Here is an 18,727-nt window from a genome sequence, read left to right as displayed (position 1 = left end):
ACTTTTTGGATCTACGGTATAGATAATCTGAACTGTCCTTCATGGTTGGACTGGGAGGAGAGCTCGGTAAGGGGGTTTTCTTTGGCTTCCTGACTGGCAGCTCCTCTTCCTTTTTGGTTTTCTAGGATTGGTAGACAAGATTTTAGTCCCATTGTTAGACATACATTAAAAATTTAGTTTTAGTTTCGCAGATTTTTGACCTAAGTAATTTAGTTCTTTCTGGTAATATCCATCTTAACAATTTTTCAAACCATCAATTTTGGATAAGGCCTTTTTAACATGGAAAACTAAGGGAATAAAAACTTTTTCAGATTTCTTTTTGAAGGATTGTTTAATGTCTTTTTTGCAGTTAGTAGAGAAATATATCTAACACACAATTTTTTAGATATTTAGAAGTCAGGAATTTTTTTACGCAATTTGTTTCCGAATTACCCATTTGCTCATTTACCAAATATGATAGATGCTATTTTTCAACTTAAACCATCTCAAAAAGGATTGATGGCCATTGCATATAAATATATTTACGAATGATATCAAATGATAAGGTTAAACGTGCTTGGGAATTGGAACTTCAGGAGTCACATTCAGATGATCAATGGAATAAAATTTATCATTTAGTTAACAATTCATCTACCTGCGTCGTCATTCCTTGATTCATTTCAAGGTAGTGCACAGGGCGCATATGTCAAAAGATAAACTAGCGCATATTTTTTCTAATATAAATCCCACCTGTGACAGATGTAACACTGAGGTGGCTACCTTAACTCATATGTTTTGGTCCTGTGTAAAGTTAAATAATTTTTGGAGAGATGTTTTTAGAACGTTATCAAAAGTCATAGGTTTGGACCTACAACCTAATTCATTTACAACAATCTTTGGGATTATTTCAAAGGAAGCAGGAAATGTTCCTGCTTCCGCTCAACACATGATAGCTTTTTCAGCTTTATTGGCTAGGAGAGCTATTTTGTTGTATTGGAAGGATCCCCATCCACCTACTGTTTTTTTTCTGGTTCTCCTCCATTACGTCGTGTTTAAGTTTGGAGAAAATTAGAAGTCGGACGTTTGATACTTCTTTTAAATTTGAGCAAACTTGGCGACCTTTTATTCAATATTTTCATATGATCTAATTTTTCTTTTTTTTACTTTTTTGGGTAATCCTTTTTTTTCTTCTTCACAAAGTTTTAGATTTGACCAGAGGATTTTTCTTTTTTAAAAATTATATCCTCGAAATGGGCTGCCCAGTCTCCCTTTTTTTTGTTTTAGGTTAGTTTAGTGTGTTTTCTTTCTTGCTCCATAATAGAAATTTTGAGTCTTTTTTTTCTATGTATTGTTAACAGGAGTTGTGGTTCTTTTTTTATATTAGCTAAATATTACACTGTGCATGATTTTGACAGTGTCTATTCCTTTCTTTTTTTGTAGTTTTATTGAAATATGTATTTGGGATAACTTCTCCTCTGACATGTTTAACCTTATTCTTTTAAATCAATAAAAAAAATTGAAAGTGAAGGGATATGGCGAGAAGGCAGGAGATTGGGGCTGAGAGGGAAATGGATCAGCCATGATGAAATGGCGGAGCAGACTCGATGGGCCAAATGGCCTAATTCTGCCTCTGTATCTTATGCTTTGATGGTGTATTAACTGATTCCGTGGGTGTAGTTGGGCAGTGCAGGCTCGTGGGCCGAAAGGACCTGAATCTCTTTTTTAAAATAAGGAACTCTTTGCCATGATAGGGAGATCTTGCAAGTACCGAACCCTGGAAAAGTCTCAAAGTTGAATGGTGGTATCTGGTGACATTTATATGTGTACTTTGATAATAAATTTACTTTGAACATTGAAATTTGGAGGAGGTGGCAGAGACAGGAAGTGGGAAGGGAGAATTTGCAAACACTGTTGCAAGACTAAATCAGGAGCTGATGTGACTCAGCAAACTGAAGGGCATCAGGGTAAATACAGAACACACAACAGTAGATGCATGGGCCCTTTAGCCCACCATGTCTCTGCAAAGCCTCATGCAAATTTCAAACCAGTCTCTTCTGTGTACATATGATTCATAGCTCCCAATATATTTGCTGTCTGTATGTGTGAGTGGGTGACTGGGAGGGAAGGAAAAGGGACTTGTTGCTGTTGTTTTGTTGCAGCTGCTGAACATTGTGGGTGCCAGAATTTTATTTATTTATAAAACTCTGGCTAGGCCTCATCTGGAATATTGCAATAGTTCTGGTTGCCCCACTATAGGAGGGACGTTGAGGCTTTGGAGAGGGAGCAGAAGAGGTTTACCAGGATGCTGCCTGGTTCAGAGGGCACGTCCTATCATGAGAGGCTGGATAAACTTGGGTTGTTTTCTCTGGAGTGGCAGAGGTTGAGGGGAAATCTGATAGAGGTTTATAAGATTATGAGAGGCATCGATAGAGTGGACAGGGAGTATCTGTTTCCCAGGGTTGAAATGTCTAATACATGCATTGAGGGTGAGGGGCAGGGTAGATTCAAGGGGGATGTGAGGGGTAAGTTTTTTTACTCAGAGAGTGGTGGATGTCTGGAATGCCCTGCCTGGGACGGTGGTAGAGGCAAATACATTAGAGGCTTTTAAGGGATGTTTGGATAGACACATGGATGTGAGGAGGATGGAGGAATGTGGACATGGTGTAGGGAGGAAGGATCAGTGTTTGGGTGTTTATTTGCTTTTTAGCTGGTGTGGCAGGAAATTGTCGGCCGAATGGCCTCTTCCTGTGCTGTACTCTTCTGTTCTGAGATTGGGGAACGGGGGTCTGCCGAGTTCAAATGGAGGTGTGGAACGAGTTTGGAGTTTGTCAAACAAGGTTCGAGGGAATTTGGTGAAGGGCGCTTTGACGAATTTGGAGGGAGCTCGGGCGAGGTTAGAGGGAGTTTGGGGGACAGGCTTTGGCGAGTTTAGCGAGAGATTGGGGCTCTGGCGTGATGAAGCTTGGGGGACGGGCTATGGCCAGCTGAGATGGAGTTTATGGAACGTGTAAAAACAAAAACACAAAATGCTGGCAGAACTCAGCAGGCCAGACAGCATCTATGGGAAGAGGTAGTGACTAAGCTTGGCCCGAAACCCTTCATCAGGAGGGCGTCTTGCCGAGTTTGTAGGAAGTTTAGGGAATGACGTTCTGGCAAGTTTGGAGGGCGTTTGGGGAACAATGCCCTCATGATTTGTTTTTGCTTTTACAATACATTATAATTAAATGATTGTATGAGTGGCATGCAAAACAAGTTTTTTCAGTGTTTCTCAATATGGGTGGTAATACATAAATTTACCAGTGTAAGGCCTTGTGAGTTTAGAGTGAACAGGGCAACAGAATATGTTCAACTTGATGTTGGCAGAAGAACAGAGGAGCCGGGGAATTTAAAGGGTGCGTAGACAGCAAATGGGAGTAATCTGTTTTCCAGGATCAGTATCACCGGCGTGTGTAGCGGGAGAATGCTATACCGGACAACAAGCGCGTATGGGTTCCATCGCCCACGCGTGTGGGAATGTAAAGACTGTAATAGAAACATTTGTAAAGGACTGAGAGTCATTCAATGGTTTATTTACATAATTTTATTTTTGAATAAAGTATATATATTTTTTAAAAAATATCTCTTCCATCGCTAAATTAAGTAAGTAATATAAAAAATGTAGTGAGGTAGTGTTCATGTCTTCCACGACCTAAAGGTCCACTTTTAAGGACTCAAAGACATTTATTGTCAAAGTATGTGTTTGTCAGCCTGAGATTAATTATCTTGCGGGTAAGACTTCGAACAGAATCAGTGAAAGACAACAACATCCGATGTCTGGCAAGCAAGAGAGAATCTGCGGCTGCTGGAAATCGGGCTCAGTGTTTTTCTCTGTAATTATGCATTGTATTGTGCTGCTGCTGCCAGTGGTGTTAAACCCGATTCTGACAAGGCTGCCATGTGGGTTTGCGGTGTCTGAGGAGGGCAGAACGAGGCACACAGGTGTCAACGTCTTCATGCGGCTAGGAAGGAGACGTGCTGCTGTTATATTTGAGGATATTTTGGGATGTTACCACATTTCTACAGTTGCATTGGCATCTGGTGCGGAGGGGCAACTGCACAGGATTGGAAAAGGCTATAGAGAGTTGTAAACTCAACAGTCCCGTCATGGGCGCTCGCCTCCCCAGTAGCGAGGTCGCCTTCGATAGGGGATGTCTCAAACAGCATAGGCGTCCCACCACTCACCATGCCCCTTCTCATTAATTCCATCAGGGAGGAGGGATATGCGCCTGAGGACACACACACTAAAAGTTTTAGGAACAGCTTCTTCCTCTCTGCCATCAGATTTCTAAAGGGAACATGAACCCATGAACGTTGCCTCGCTTTCTGCTGTACTTTTTGTCTCTCACACTCTACACTCTCAGCCGGATGTGGTGGTGGGGATAGGCTCCCACTGTTTATAAAGAGCTCCATATGACGTGCATCTCTCACAGCCTCTCAACCAAGTCCAACTCTTGGCCTTCACGTGTGGCTTAGCTGTTAGGCCCGGCGGAACCGTTTCTACTGACAAGAGAAGGGGCAAAGGTGGACCACTGACGCCTCAAAACCGATTGTTCCGGGCGGGTCCGGCTCGGCAACCCTCTGAGGAGAAGCAAAACTCAGATTTTAAACCTCCATCCGCTGCCATGAAGCCATACCCACCCATGGGAAAGGCTTCGGGAGTAAACCGCGAGGAAGAAATCCGGAGCCGGACTCCCTGAGGCGGTTTGGCGTTGTTTCCAGTTTCACTCTGACAACCTCTGCGACAACACTGGTGCCAAGCTGCCCTTCCCCTGGAGAGGGGGCGACCCGCTGCGTGGGCAATAGTCGGTTCTTCACATCTTCCCACCCAGGCTTGCGCCCTGGAGAGGACGTAGTCCCTCAGAGGCGCAAACCCACGACCCCTGGGATCGACGCTGCCTACTGCAGTATATATTCTTATTGTAACTTATAGGGTGCATGGGGCGTCCAGGAAGGGGTAGCACGTCTGATGAAGGGCCTTGTCGTGTAACTTGATCACCTTTGATCCCCACCGGTCTCTCCCGTGGCTCACGACAGAGGCCACACCTCCAGTACATCGCTTCAACGGCCGAGGGTAGCCGGCGAGCCTCATGCCCCAGTGAGGTAGGGACATGTCAAGTCAGCTCTGGCGGTCTGGGCGAGTGAGATCTACTCCGTGGAGAGCGAAGGGACAGCAGACGTCCTGGTCATCCAGCTTGTGACGCTTGTTGTACCACTGGACCCAGGGCAACTGCTTTTCTGCTTTAAAAACTCTCCCACACAGGTTCCGCGTCGTCGTCGGATGAGATGGACAACCACCCGCCATTGTAACTTACAGTAATTTTTGATGCATTGCACTGCACACGCCAGCGATAGTAAACCCGATTCTGAGTCTGACAGAGCTGATGTCGAGATTCAGGGTAGAGTCTCAAGCAAGGGACATAATTTCAGGATTAGTGGGACAGACTTTTATAACTGAAGTACACGGGAACTTCATCTTTCAGGGGTGGCGAATCTCTGTAATTCTCAGCTCCAGGGGGTTGCGAAGGCTGCATCACTGGAGATATTTAGAGAAGGGGGTAGATTTTTGAAACATCAAGGAACTGGAGAACCAGCACAGAGGAAGAGGTGAGCCCTGAGGCGGACTGGCCATGATCATATTGATTGATGAGGCAACTCAAGGTGCCGAGATGCCTAATGCTGCCTCTAGTTTCTACATGTTCTTAACATCTTATGTACTAACATCAAGAAGGAGCCTTGGGTCCAGAGCTGGAATCCCTAAGACAGTCCTACGTCGAGTTCAATGCTGACTGGCAAATTCTGCATTGCTCCTGGCACCAAACTGTATCGATCTCTGCAGTTCTTTTGGGTTCGTCGGATGTGTGGAGAAAGTGGGATTGCTACAGGGGCAACAGCGTGCTCTCCGTATCCTACTGCCCTGGCTTCCTTATCTAGACAGCTAGGATGCAATGTGCGTACTCACCCCTGACTGATGTAGGTCCTCACCTCGGTACTCTCTGTAAAAAGTAGAACTCCCCCCAGTTCTGCTCTTCTGACAGTGCATCACCGCAGTTGTAAGGTACCCATACAACTGACTTTATTGCCCCTGTCAGCAGAGTGGAGTTTTAACTACCGCCTCCTGGCCATTCTCAGCAGACCATTTGCAGTTCTTGCTGGCAGATGAATCAGAAGTCTCTTCACAGGTATCAATTACGGCAGGCGTCGGGGCAATGCAGACTCCTGGACGGTAACCTTGGGTTGTCTGAGAAAAACTACCTTTGCAGGGTCTGCGAGAACTTCAACATAGATTTTCCTGCAAAACCTTTGCTGTTGCATAAGTGCTTTGGGTGCAGGTTAACGGACATAAGGGGACAGTGACCACACAGTCATTGGTACTTGTTGTGTGGTGGGGAGTGTATTGACCGGCTGCATCACAGCCTGGTACGGAAACACGAATGGCTTTGAACAGAAAATCTTACAAAAAGTAGTGGATTCGGCCCTGTGCATCACAGGTAATGTCCGCCGAACCATTGACCATATCTACATGAAACACTGTCACAGGAAAGCAGCATCCATCATCACAGACCCCCACCACCCAGGCCACGCTCTCTTCTTGCTGCTGCCATCAGGTGGAAGATACAAGAGCTTCTGGACTCACACCACTGGGTTCAAGTACCCCTCAACCACCAGGCTCTTGAACAAAGAGGATAACCACACTCACTTGCCCGTCCGTTGAGATGTTCCCACAAACAATGGTCTCACTTTAGGGACTCTGCATCTTACATTTTCCTTATTTATTGATATTTGCATTTACACAGTCTGTTGTCTTCTGCACTCTGGGTGATCTTTCATTGATCCTGTGCTATAGAATTGCTGAAAATGAATCTCAGTGTTGTCTATGTAAACACTCGCAAATTTACACAGACGTCCCGTGAAGAGCAGTCTAAGTGGCGGCATCGCCGCCTGCTACGGGGGAGGGGAGGGGCTGCACAGGATGCCAAGAGTCACCTCCATCACGGGCACTAGCCTCTGTAACATCCAGGACATCTTCAAGGAATGATGCGTCAATAGGGTGACATCCATCATTAAGGACCCCATCACTCAGGACATGCCCGAGTTTCACTGTTACCATCAGGGAGGAGGTACAGGAACAGCTTCTTCCCCTCTGCTATCAGATTTCTGATTGGACGTTGAACCCATGAACACCACCTCACTATGTTATTTATTTTCTTGCACTACTGACTTAATTTAACAATTTATATATATGCTTAGTGTAATTCCCGTTTTTTCTCTCCCTCTGTTTCGTTGTAATATTAAACCTGATTCTGGTGAATTATGTGTCTTTTGATAATAAAATATACTTTGAACTTTAGGTAACGTGGACAGCCCTGCCGCCTCTCGTTATGGCATTGCATATCAGGTGTTGGGAACTGGACAGAGTGGGCGGTGTTGACGTGTTTCTGCAATTCTTTATCAATATACTCAGTTGCCTGACACACGCCAGTGAACAACACCAGATCCTTTAATATCTGAAGCTCGCGTTGCAATTCTTAACTGGGACTGTACCAGTCACGAATGGGGGGTGAGCAGATGAAATACTATACGCTATAAAAATCAGTCTGATAATTAAAAACACAATTAATGTGCGTTCGATTGTACTTAAAAGCATTCAAGTTAATTTCGGGGGATTGTACGGTCTGGAGGTGGAAATATTGTTTTCAGGGAGGTGGGAACGCCCAACTACGCTTTTCCCTTTCTCTCCCTCCCCCTTCCCATCGGCCCGCTCGCCATCGTTTATAATGTTGAAACGTTCAGTTTTGAGGCTAGATTGGTGCTGGTTACAGAGTTCTCGGGAGCGGCTGATAATTCGCAGAGGGCGGTCGCAGCGCTACTCTGCCGCAAACATGGTTCTGAAGATTGAAGTGTCCTACTGGTAAGAGCTCAGCGTAATGCTCTCCCCCCACCCCTCAACTCATTACTAAATCCAGGAGTTCTTTATCCCAGCACCGCACACCCCCACTTTTTTTCCCTGCGTTCCTCACCTCTTTATAGATTTAGAACGCCTCTTTTTATTTCTTGTAAGCTCCTGTTCAAACTGCTGCCGAGTTCCTTCGGCCGGACGCATTCCATTTTAGTGGGGGCATATTTCACTGGGTGCGGTTGAATGACCCTTGGAAAAGCTTTGATTCCCGGAATCAAATGAACCGCGTTGTTTACGCGGAGAATAAATTTGTATTTGAGTTAACAGTTGCTATACTGTTACACAACGCTAGCTTGTGGTGTTAGACACCACGCGCAACACACGCAAAATGCTGGAGGAACTCAGCAGGTCAGACAGTGTCTATGGTCAGAGTAACACACACAAAATGCTGGAGGAACTCAGCAGGCCAGGCAGCGTCTATGGTCAGAGTAACACACACAAAATGCTGGAGGAACTCAGCAGGCCAGGCAGCGTCTATGGACAGAGTAACACACACAAAATGCTGGAGGAACTCAGCAGGCCAGGCAGCGTCTATGGACAAGAGTACAGTCGACGTTTCGGGCCGAGACCCTCCAGTAGGACTAGAGGGAATAAAAAAGATGAGTCTATGTTAGGGGGTGGGGGGGGGGGGGGGGAGGAAGAAACACAAAGTGATAGGTGAAACCGGGAGGGGTGAAGGAAGTTGGTGAAAGAGATACAGGCTGAAAAAGGGAAATCTGATATTGTAGCGGTGTGCTACACGCAGCGCTAAAATTACGACACGGAGTCGGTAACTGCAGTCGAAGGAAAAAACTTTATTCGAAATCTTCAGCCTCACTTTTAAGTCTCCCTCAACCGGCCCCCCATGGCGCAGAGGCTCCAAAGCTCTGTGCTCGCAAACCCCCGTAGGCTATCTAATTGTGAGTCGGTTCGGATGCGCCAGGAAATGGGTCGCCACATAACCCCCCCCCCCCCAGAACCGGCGATACACCCCCCAATGTCCACAGTCTGGGCCAGAACCTGCTTGGGAGGTCGGCCTCTGCGCCGAGGTGCCGGAAACTCGGCCGGTTGCGCCAGGTCCACATGGGCCGGTTTGAGGCGGTCCACCGTGAAAACCTCCTCTTTCCCCCCAACGTCCAGCACGAACGTGGACCTGTTGTTCCGGAGCACCATAAACGGCCCCTCGTATGGCCGCTGCAGCGGTGGCCGATGCCCGCCCCTTCGTACAAACACAAACTTACAGTTCTGTAGGTCTTTGGGTAGGTCGGGTTCTGCCCGTGCTGTGAAGTGGGTATGTGGGCCAGGTTACCGAGCGTATACCAACTCGGCCGACGAGGCGTGCAGGTCGTCCTTGGGCGCTGTGCGGATGCCGAGTAGGACCCAGAGAAGCTCGTCCGCCCAGTTGGCTCCTCCCAGGCGGGACATGAGGGCCGACTTCAGGTGACGGTGGAAACGCTCCTCTAGCCCGTTTGGCTGTGGGTGGTAGGCAGTGGTGTGGTGCAGCTGAGTCCCCAAAAGGCTGGCCATAGCTGACCACAGGCTGGAGGTGAACTGGGCGCCTCTGTCAGAGGTAATGTGGGCTGGTACACCAAAGCGAGATATCCAGGTGGCGATCAGGGCTCGGGCGCAAGATTCGGAGGTGGTGTCGGTGAGCGGGACCGCCTCTGGCCATCTTGTGAACCGGTCCACGATAGTCAGGAGATGCCGCGCTCCGCGCGACACTGGCAGGGGGCCCACGATATCCACATGAATGTGGTCGAAACGCCGGTGGGCGGGATGGAACTGCTGCGGTGGGGCTTTGGTGTGCCGCTGCACCTTGGCCGTCTGGCAGTGCATGCACGTTCTGGCCCATTCACTGACCTGTTTGCGGAGTCTGTGCCAAACGAACCTGCTGGAAACCATCCGGACAGTTGTCCGGATGGAGGGATGCGCCAAGTTATGAATGGAGTCGAAAACGCAGCGCCACCAGGCTGTCGGGACGACCGGACGGGGCTGGCCGGTGGCGACGTCACAGAGTAGGGTCCTCTCACCTGGGCCCACGGGGAGGTCCTGGAGCTGCAAACCGGAGACTGTGGTCCTGTAACTCGGAATCTCCTCATCCGCCTGCTGCGCCTCCGCCAGTGCCTCAAAGTCTACCCCTTGGGAAAGGGCATGAACGGTAGGGCGAGAGAGCGCATCCGCCACGACATTGTCCTTACCCGAGACGTGCCGGACATCCGTCGTGTATTCAGAGATGTAGGACAGGTGGCGTTGCTGGCGGGACGACCAGGGGTCGGACGCTTTCGTAAACGCAAAGGTAGGCGGTTTGTGTTCCGTGAACGCGGTGAAGGGCCGACCTTCTAGGAAGTACCTGAAATGCCGGATTGCCAGGTAGAGCGCCAACAGTTCCCGGTCGAAAGCACTGTACTTAAGCTCGGGTGGTCGCAGGTGTTTGCTGAAAAACGCCAGGGGTTGCCAGCGACCTGCGATGAGTTGCTCCAGCACCCCACCGACTGCCGTGTTAGATGCGTCCACTGTGAGGGCGGTAGGGGCGTCCATTCTGGGATGTACTAGCATTGCGGCGTTCGCCAAAGCTTCCTTCGTTTGAACGAAAGTGGCGGCGGACTCCTCGTCCCAGGTAATGTCCTTGCTCGGACCCGACATCAGGGTGAACAGGGGGCGCATGATCCGGGCAGCTGAAGGGAGGAAGCGGCGGTAGAAATTGACCATACCTACGAATTCCTGAAGGCCTTTGATCGTGGTGGGTCGGGGAAAGAGGCGGACCGCATCTACCTTAGCGGGCAGAGGGGTTGCCCCGTCTTTAGTAATCCTGTGGCCCAGGAAGTCAATGGTATCGAGTCCGAACTGGCATTTGGCCAGGTTGATTGTAAGACCGTACTCACTCAGTCGGGCGCAGAGTTGACGGAGGTGGGACAGATGCTCCTGACGACTGCTGCTGGCTATGAGGATATCGTCCAAATAGATGAACGCGAAGTCCAGGTCCCGTCCCACCGCGTCCATTAACCGCTGGAACGTCTGTGCGGCATTCTTCAGGCCGAACGGCATGCGGAGGAACTCGAAAAGGCCAAACGGGGTGATGAGAGCCGTTTTGGGGACGTCGTCAGGATGCATCGGGATTTGATGGTACCCTCGGATGAGGTCTACCTTGGAGAAGATCCGTGCGCCGTGCAGGTTTGCTGCAAAGTCCTGAATGTGCGGCACAGGGTAGCGGTCCGGTGTGGTAGCCTCGTTCAGCCTACGGTAGTCGCCGCACGGTCTCCAGCCTCCCGTCGCTTTGGGCACCATGTGCAGGGGGGAGGCCCATGGGCTGTCGGACCGCCGGATGATCCCTAATTCCTCCATCCTCTGGAACTCCTCCTTCGCCAGTCGGAGCTTGTCCGGGGGAAGCCGCCGAGCGCGGGCGTGGAGGGGTGGTCCCTGGGTCGGGATGTGGTGCTGTACGCCGTGTCGGGGCATGGCCGCTGTGAACTGCGGTGCCAGAACCGATGGGAAATCCGCCAGGACCCTGGTGAAGTCGTTGTCGGACAGCGTGATGGAGCCGAGGTGAGGGGCTGGCAACTGGGCTGCACCCAGGGAGAACGTCTGAAAGGTCTCGGCGTGTACCAGTCTCTTCCTGGGCAGGTTGACCAGTAGGCTGTGAGCCCGCAAAAAATCCGCACCCAGAAGCGGTTGGGCTACGGCGGCCAGTGTGAAGTCCCACGTGAACTGGCTGGAGCCGAACTGTAGCTGCATAGGTCCTTACTGTGCTGCCGTTCACGGCCCTCAGGGGGGGACCCGGTGCCCTGCTGCGGGTGTCGTAACTCGTCGGAGGTAAAACGCTGATCTCAGCCCCAGTATCGACCAAAAACCGGCGTCCCGACCTTCTATCCCACACATACAGGAGGCTATCCCGATGGCCAGCCGCCGTAGCCATCGCGGCGGCTGGCCCTGGCGTTTCCCGGGAACTTGCAGGGCGGGCGGCAACGGCGGGCTTCTGCGCCCCACCGCTGGTGGTAGAAGCACTAGTGTTCGTTGGGCCGGGGGTTGGCGGGCTCTGCGGCCGGGCCTGGACTGGTTTGCTGCCGGGAGCGTGGCTGGGAGATCTGTGCGATGGACGCCCCGCTCACCTTTTTGGCATTCCACAGCAAGTCCGCCCGGGCTGCCACCTTCCGGGGGTCACTGAAATCCACGTCGGACAGCAGCAGGCGTATGTCCTCGGGCAGCTGCTCCAGGAACGCCTGCTCAAACATGAGGCATGGGGTGTGTCCGTCGGCGAGAGACAACATCTCATTCATTAAAGCTGATGGAGGTCTGTCGCCCAAGCCATCCAGGTGCAGTAAACGGGCAGCCCACTCGCGCCGAGAGAGTCCGAAAGTCCTGAGGAGCAGGGCTTTGAGTTCCGTGTACTTGCCGTCTGCTGGGGGCAACTGTACGAACTCCGCGACCTGGGCCGCTGTGTCCTGGTCGAGGGAGCTCACCACGTAGTAGTAGCGGGTGTCTCCTGAGGTGATCTGGCGAACGTGGAATTGGGTTTCGGCTTGCTGGAACCATAGGTTCGGGCGCTGTGTCCAGAAACCCGGCAGTTTCAACGAAACCGCATGAACAGAGGCGGCGGGTCCAAAAATCGTTTGGACCGTCGGGGTCACCAATTGTAGCGGTGTGCTACACGCAGCGCTAAAATTACGACACAGAGTCGGTAACTGCAGTCGAAAGAAAAAACTTTATTCGAAATCTTCAGCCTCACTTTTAAGCCTCCCTCAACCGGCCCCCCCCCATGGCGCAGAGGCTCCAAAGCTCTGTGCTCGCAAACCCCCGTAGGCTATCTAATTGTGAGTCGGTTCGGATGCGCCAGGAAATGGGTCGCCACAATAGGAGAGAGTAGAATTCTGACCATGGAAAAAGAGAAGGGGAAGGAGCACCAGAGGGAGGTGATGGTGAGATAGGGAAAAAATGAATGAAGGTGTGTTGGGGGGGGGGGGCATTACCGGAAGTTCGAGAAATCGATGTTCATGCCATTGGGTTGCAGGCTACCCCGACGGAAGGTAGGTTGGGAGACAACTTCGCTGAACATCTCCGCTCTGTCCGCCAGCAGAAGCGGAACTCCCAGTGGGCGCTCATTTTAATTCCACTTCCTATTCCCATACTGACTTGTCTGTCCGTGGCCGCCTTTACTGTCGCGATAAGGCCACACTCGGGTTGGGGGAAGGGAGAGGGAGGAAATTACTGGAAGTTGGAGAATTCGATGTTCATACTAAGGGGCTGGAGACTACCCAGACGGTATATGAGGTGTTGCTCCTCCAACCTGAGTTTGGCCTCATCATGGCAGTAGAGGAGGCCACGTATGGACATATCTGAATGGGAATGTGAAGCAGAGTTGAAGTGGGTGGCAACCGGGAGATCCCGTCTGTTGTGGCGGACGGAGCGGAGGTGCTCGACGAAGCGATCCCCCAATCTGCGCTGGGTCTCGTCGATGTAGGGGAGGCCGCACTGGGAGCACCAGATGCAATAGGTGACCCCAACAGACTCACGAGTGAAGTGTTGCCTCACCTGCAAGGACTGTTTGGGGCCCTGATTGGTGGTAAGAGAGGAGGTGTAGGGACAGGTGTAGCACTTACGCTTGCGGGGATAAGTGCCAGGTGGGAGATCTGTGGGGAGGGATGTGTGGACCTTTTTCCCCTGTTTGGGTAGCTTCCAACCTGATAGCATGATCATCGATTTCTGGAATTCCGGTAATGCCCCCCCCCCCCCCCCCACCTCCCCTTGATTAAATTACTGTTGCTGGAGCTAGTCAGAAATCATAAAATGCGAAGTAAATACAAAGTACACTGCAGATGCAACACGTACAAACAAGCTGGATGAACTCAGCAGGTCGGGCAGCGTATGTTAAAATGGGAAGTAACACACACGGAAGCTGGCGGAAGTCAGCAGGTAAAAGCGGTGTCAGCCCGAAATGTCAGCTGACTACTCTCCGTAGATGCTGCCTGACCCGCTGAGTTCCTCCGGCGTTCTGTGGTTTGCTCAGGATTTTCAGCATCTGCAGAATCCCTTGTATTTGATGTTCGCATAAAATGCAGCCAGACTGGCTACCTTGTGTCAACGCCATATTTCAATTGACGCGAGTACTTTCTCTACCCCCCCTCCCCCCACCCCCCCTATTACTACTACCTTTCTCAAGCAAAGGCAGGGACTTCAGAATCGATTTAAGAAGGACAATCTTTCAGTAGTTCAAGGCGTTTCTTAGGGAGCTGTCTTCTCTTTCTCGGAGGTCGATTCTGTTTTGTTGTGTTGATAGAAGGTTGAAGTAATTATGAACTAAGAGTTGTGAATAATATAGGGGCACCACAGTTAAATTGGAGGGCGTACCAAGCATGTAGGTATAGCAGGCAGTGAAGAAAGCTAATGGCATGCTGGCCTTTATAACAAGAGGAATTGAGTATAGGAGTAAAGAGGTCCTTCTGCAGCTATACAGGGCCCTGGTGAGACCCCACCTGGAGTACTGTGTGCAGTTTTGGTCTCCAAATTTGAGGAAGGATATTCTTGCTATTGAGGGAGTGCAGTGTAGGTTCACAAGGTTAATTCCCGGAATGGCGGGACTGTCATATGTTGAAAGATTGGAGCGACTGGGCTTGTATACACTGGAATTTAGAAGGATGAGATGCGATCTGATTGAAACATATAAGATTATTAAGGGATTGGACACACTGGAGGCAGGAAGCATGTTCCTGCTGATGGGTGAGTCCAGAACTAGAGGCCACAGTTTAAGAATAAGGGGTAGGCCATTTAGAACAGAGATGCGGAAAAACTTTTTCACCCAGACAGTGGTGGATATGTTGAATGCTCTGCCCCAGAAGGCAGTGGAGGCCAAGTCTCTGGATGCATTCAAGAGAGAGTTAGATAGAGCATTTATAGATAGCAGGGTCAAGGGATATGGGGAGAAGGCAGGAATGGGGTACTGATCGTGTATGATCAGCCATGATCACAGTGAATGGCAGTGCTGGCTAGAAGGGCCGAATGGCCTACTCCTGCACCTACTGTCTATTGTACGTTCTTCCCGAGGCCGCGTGGGTTCCTCCCACATTCTAAAGCTGTGCTGGTAGGTCAATTGGTCACTGTGATTATAGACTAGGGTTGAATAGATGTCTTGCTGGGTGGCGCTGCTCATTGAACTGGAAAAATCTGTTCCCAGCTGTATTTCTAAAAATAAACTTTGCTTTCACTTTGAAGTGTTTATTTCTATCTTGGCATGAGCAAGTGATGTGTTCAATGGTTAGTCTCTTATCTATAGCGATACGGCTTGGAATAGGCTCTCCCAGCCCTTTGAGCAATCCCTCGGCTTAATCCTAGCCTAATCATGGAACAGTTTATGTTTCTGTACTGTGGGCGGATCACCGGGAGAACATACAGACTCCCTGCAGGCAGCGGCAGGAATTGAACCCCGATAGTCTTTACTGTAAAGCACATTACCATCCTGCCCTCTGATGCAACAGTGCTGGGGAACAGAAGGTAATTTGATGGTGTGATTCTGTAGTAAAGTGTAATGTACACATTTATTAAATGTACTAATCCCCTTTTTCTTTTGCCTTCAGTTCTTCCTGAGGTTATGGGCGCCGGGTAAGTAAAAATGGTTGCTTTAATATTGTTCTTTTCACTCCACTGAGTCTAAATATCCGCCTGGTTTAGGCGTATCTGCCACCTGGAGAGGCTGAATAAACTTGGGTTTTCTCTGGAGTGTCCTAGGCTAAGGGGAGATCTGATGGGGGTTATAAGAGGTGTAGGTAGACTAGACAAAGTATCTGTTTCCCAGGGTTGAACTGACTAACACCAGAGGGCATGCATTGAAGGTGAGAGGTGGGTGTGATGGAGTAAATTTTTACTCCGAGTAGTGGATGCATGGAGTGCACTGCCTGGGACGGTGATAGAGGCAAATACATTAGAGGCTTTTCAGAGACGTTTGGATAGACACATGGATGTGAGGAAGATGGAGGGATGTGGACATGGTGTAGGGAGGAGGGATTAGTGTTTGGGTGTTTTTGATTTGCTTTTTAACTGGTTCAGCACAACATTGTGGGCCGAATGGCCTGTTCCTGTGATGTACTCTTCTAAGTTTTATTTGTTGGATCCTGATACTTCTGTGATCCAAAGGTCCTTCGGAAGTCAAAGAATAAGGCAATAAAACTTGTTGCTTACAGCCATTTCATGAAATATTACAAGAGCGGAAGGCAAACAGGAGGACCTGAGAGAACAAAGAAAAAGGAAAGAGCAGTCTTGTACCAGACTAGAAATAACAAAATTCTACTAATAAGAATTAACCAATAAAATGGCCAGATCGAAGCAGTGAGACACCTGCTACTAGAATCTAAGAAGTGTCTAGGAGCAATGGTACTGTAATTGTTGGAAAATTCACTGAACAATTGCATATAGGTGACTGTCAGAATTGGATTTAATACCACCAGCATATGTCATGAAATTTGTTGTCTTCGTGGCAGCAGTACAATGCAATATACAATAGCAGTGAGAAGAAAAACTGAATTAAACTAAGTTTATTAAATAGTTAAATAAGTAGTGTAAAAATAGAAATCAAATAGTGAGGTAGTGCTTATAAAATATATGCATAGCAAAGTAAAACTACAAGAAAAATAATAATTTTAACCCCCAGTCCGACAATGAAATGTTTTGCTAGTGTTATTCATTGTGGTGCATTTAAAAATGCGACAATCAATTTCTACAGAAGCTATGACCAAAAAATGATACCAGGAAGAACTCCCTGCTGTTATTGCTATGGGGACTTGGCCTGCGGCCACCTGAGAAGCAGCAGTGATGTTTCAACCAAAGGAGAGCATCTCTGAACAAACAATACTGAGGTGCTGGCCTGGATTTTTGTCATTTAATCTAGTGGGTCCAGTATTGCACAATTGCAGTAGCCTCTGAAACATGCAATACAAGTGGTTTATGCACATCATGACAATTTAATAGTAGAATATTCTAACACAGGAGTATATATTCAGGGATTCATCCCTGTTCCCAGCATATTGATGCATCTATAAAGTTACTAAAACACTCATCAGGAAGGAGGTACAGAAACTTGAAGGCACACACTCAGTGATTCAGGAACACTTCTTCCAATAGGTACATTTAATTCAGACAAATGTATACAATATACACCCTGAAGTTGTTTTCATTTTCTTTCCCTTTGCCATCTGATTTCTGAATGGGCATTGAAACCATGAACACCATCTCACTACTTTATTTCTGTTTTTGCACTCATTTAATTTAACAACTTGAGATGTATTTTTTTTCTCACCCCTTATGGGTGGTGTGATTGTGTATTTTCCCTCAATCTCAGGTCCTCTACCAGAGGCTTGGGAGCTTGAGTATCCTTGCTGTTCCCAGTAGTGTGGTTTTCTGGACCTGGGTCTCAGATATTGTTCCCAGGATTTGTTCGAGCCACTCTCCCAGTCGGGGTGTCATAGCCCCAAGTGCTCCTGTCACCATTGGGATTACTCTGGCTTTAACCTTCTGCATCCTTTCTATCTACTCCTTCAAGCCCCGATATTTCTCCAGCTTCTTGTTCTTTCTTCCTGATATTCCTGTCATTTGGGATTGACTATTGCTTTCTTCTGTTCCTTGCCCAGTATTACTATGTCTATTTGGTTGGTCAGTAACTGCTTGTCAGTTTGTATTTGGAAGTCCCACAGGATCTTGGCTCTGTCATTCTCCACTACCTTCTTGGGTGTTTCCCATTTGGACTTGGGAGTGTCCAATCCATACTCAGTGCAGATGTTCCTGCAACTTGGTTGTGCCATTCAGTGTATGCTGTCTCTGCCTGTATCTTGCACCCTGCTACTATGCGCTGGGTGGTTTCAGCAGATTTCTCGCACAGTCTGCATCCTGGGTCTTGTCTGGTGTGATAGACCCCTGCTTCAATTGCTCAGTTCCTGTTCTGGTGCAACCATGAGCAACACCTCTGCTGTCCCTCTGCCCTGCCGTTTCCAGCCACTGGTAGGGCTTTCTTATGTCAGCCCCCCCCTGATATCTGATGGTGGGACATCCCATGCAGAGTATTGTCCTGCCATCGCCTCTGGTCCTCTGGCTCTGCTTCACTCGCTTCCATTTCCACGGCCACTGCCTGCTGTCTGAGGTATTCCCTTAGCAGACCGTCCTTGGGGGGCCATCATCCTGACATACTCATGGATATTTCACTTTTCTTCCAGGACTGTGGTCTTGACATTTCCAAGTCCCCATCCTCCTTTATTCCAATGGGTCTATATTCACTCAACGTTGGACTTTGGATGAAATCCTCCATTTATTGTTAGTAATTTCCAGGTCTTGATGTCAGCAGCTTCCAGTTCATTCCTCAGCCAGCGCACTTTTGCAGCTGGGTATCTGATGACTGGTAGGGTGAATGTGTTGATGGCTCTGATCTGGTTCTTCCCATTCAGCTGAGTTTTTAGGACCTGTCTCACTCTTTGGAGGTATTTAGATGTTGCAGCCTTCCTTGTGTCCTCATTGTGGCTTCCATGCACCTGCTGGATCCCCAGGTCTTTATACCTGTCCTGTACATCTGGTATGTGGCCTTCAGGTAACTCAATTCTTTCAGTCTTGATGAGTTTGCCTCTTTTCACTACCATCCAGCTGCACCTTTCCAGTCCAAATGACATCCTGATGTCTCTGCCATACACCCTTGTCAGGTGGATTAGTGAGTCAATAGCTTTCATTTTTGCATCCAGCTTGATGTCATCCATGTACAGGAGGTGGCTGATGGGGTCATTCCACTCTTGAAGCTGTACCCACATC

Source organism: Hypanus sabinus, chromosome 11 (genome assembly GCF_030144855.1).
Source record: "Hypanus sabinus isolate sHypSab1 chromosome 11, sHypSab1.hap1, whole genome shotgun sequence".
NCBI lineage: Eukaryota > Metazoa > Chordata > Chondrichthyes > Myliobatiformes > Dasyatidae > Hypanus > Hypanus sabinus.
The sequence above is the reverse complement of the archived record's forward strand: the minus strand, read 5'-3'. Positions refer to the sequence as shown.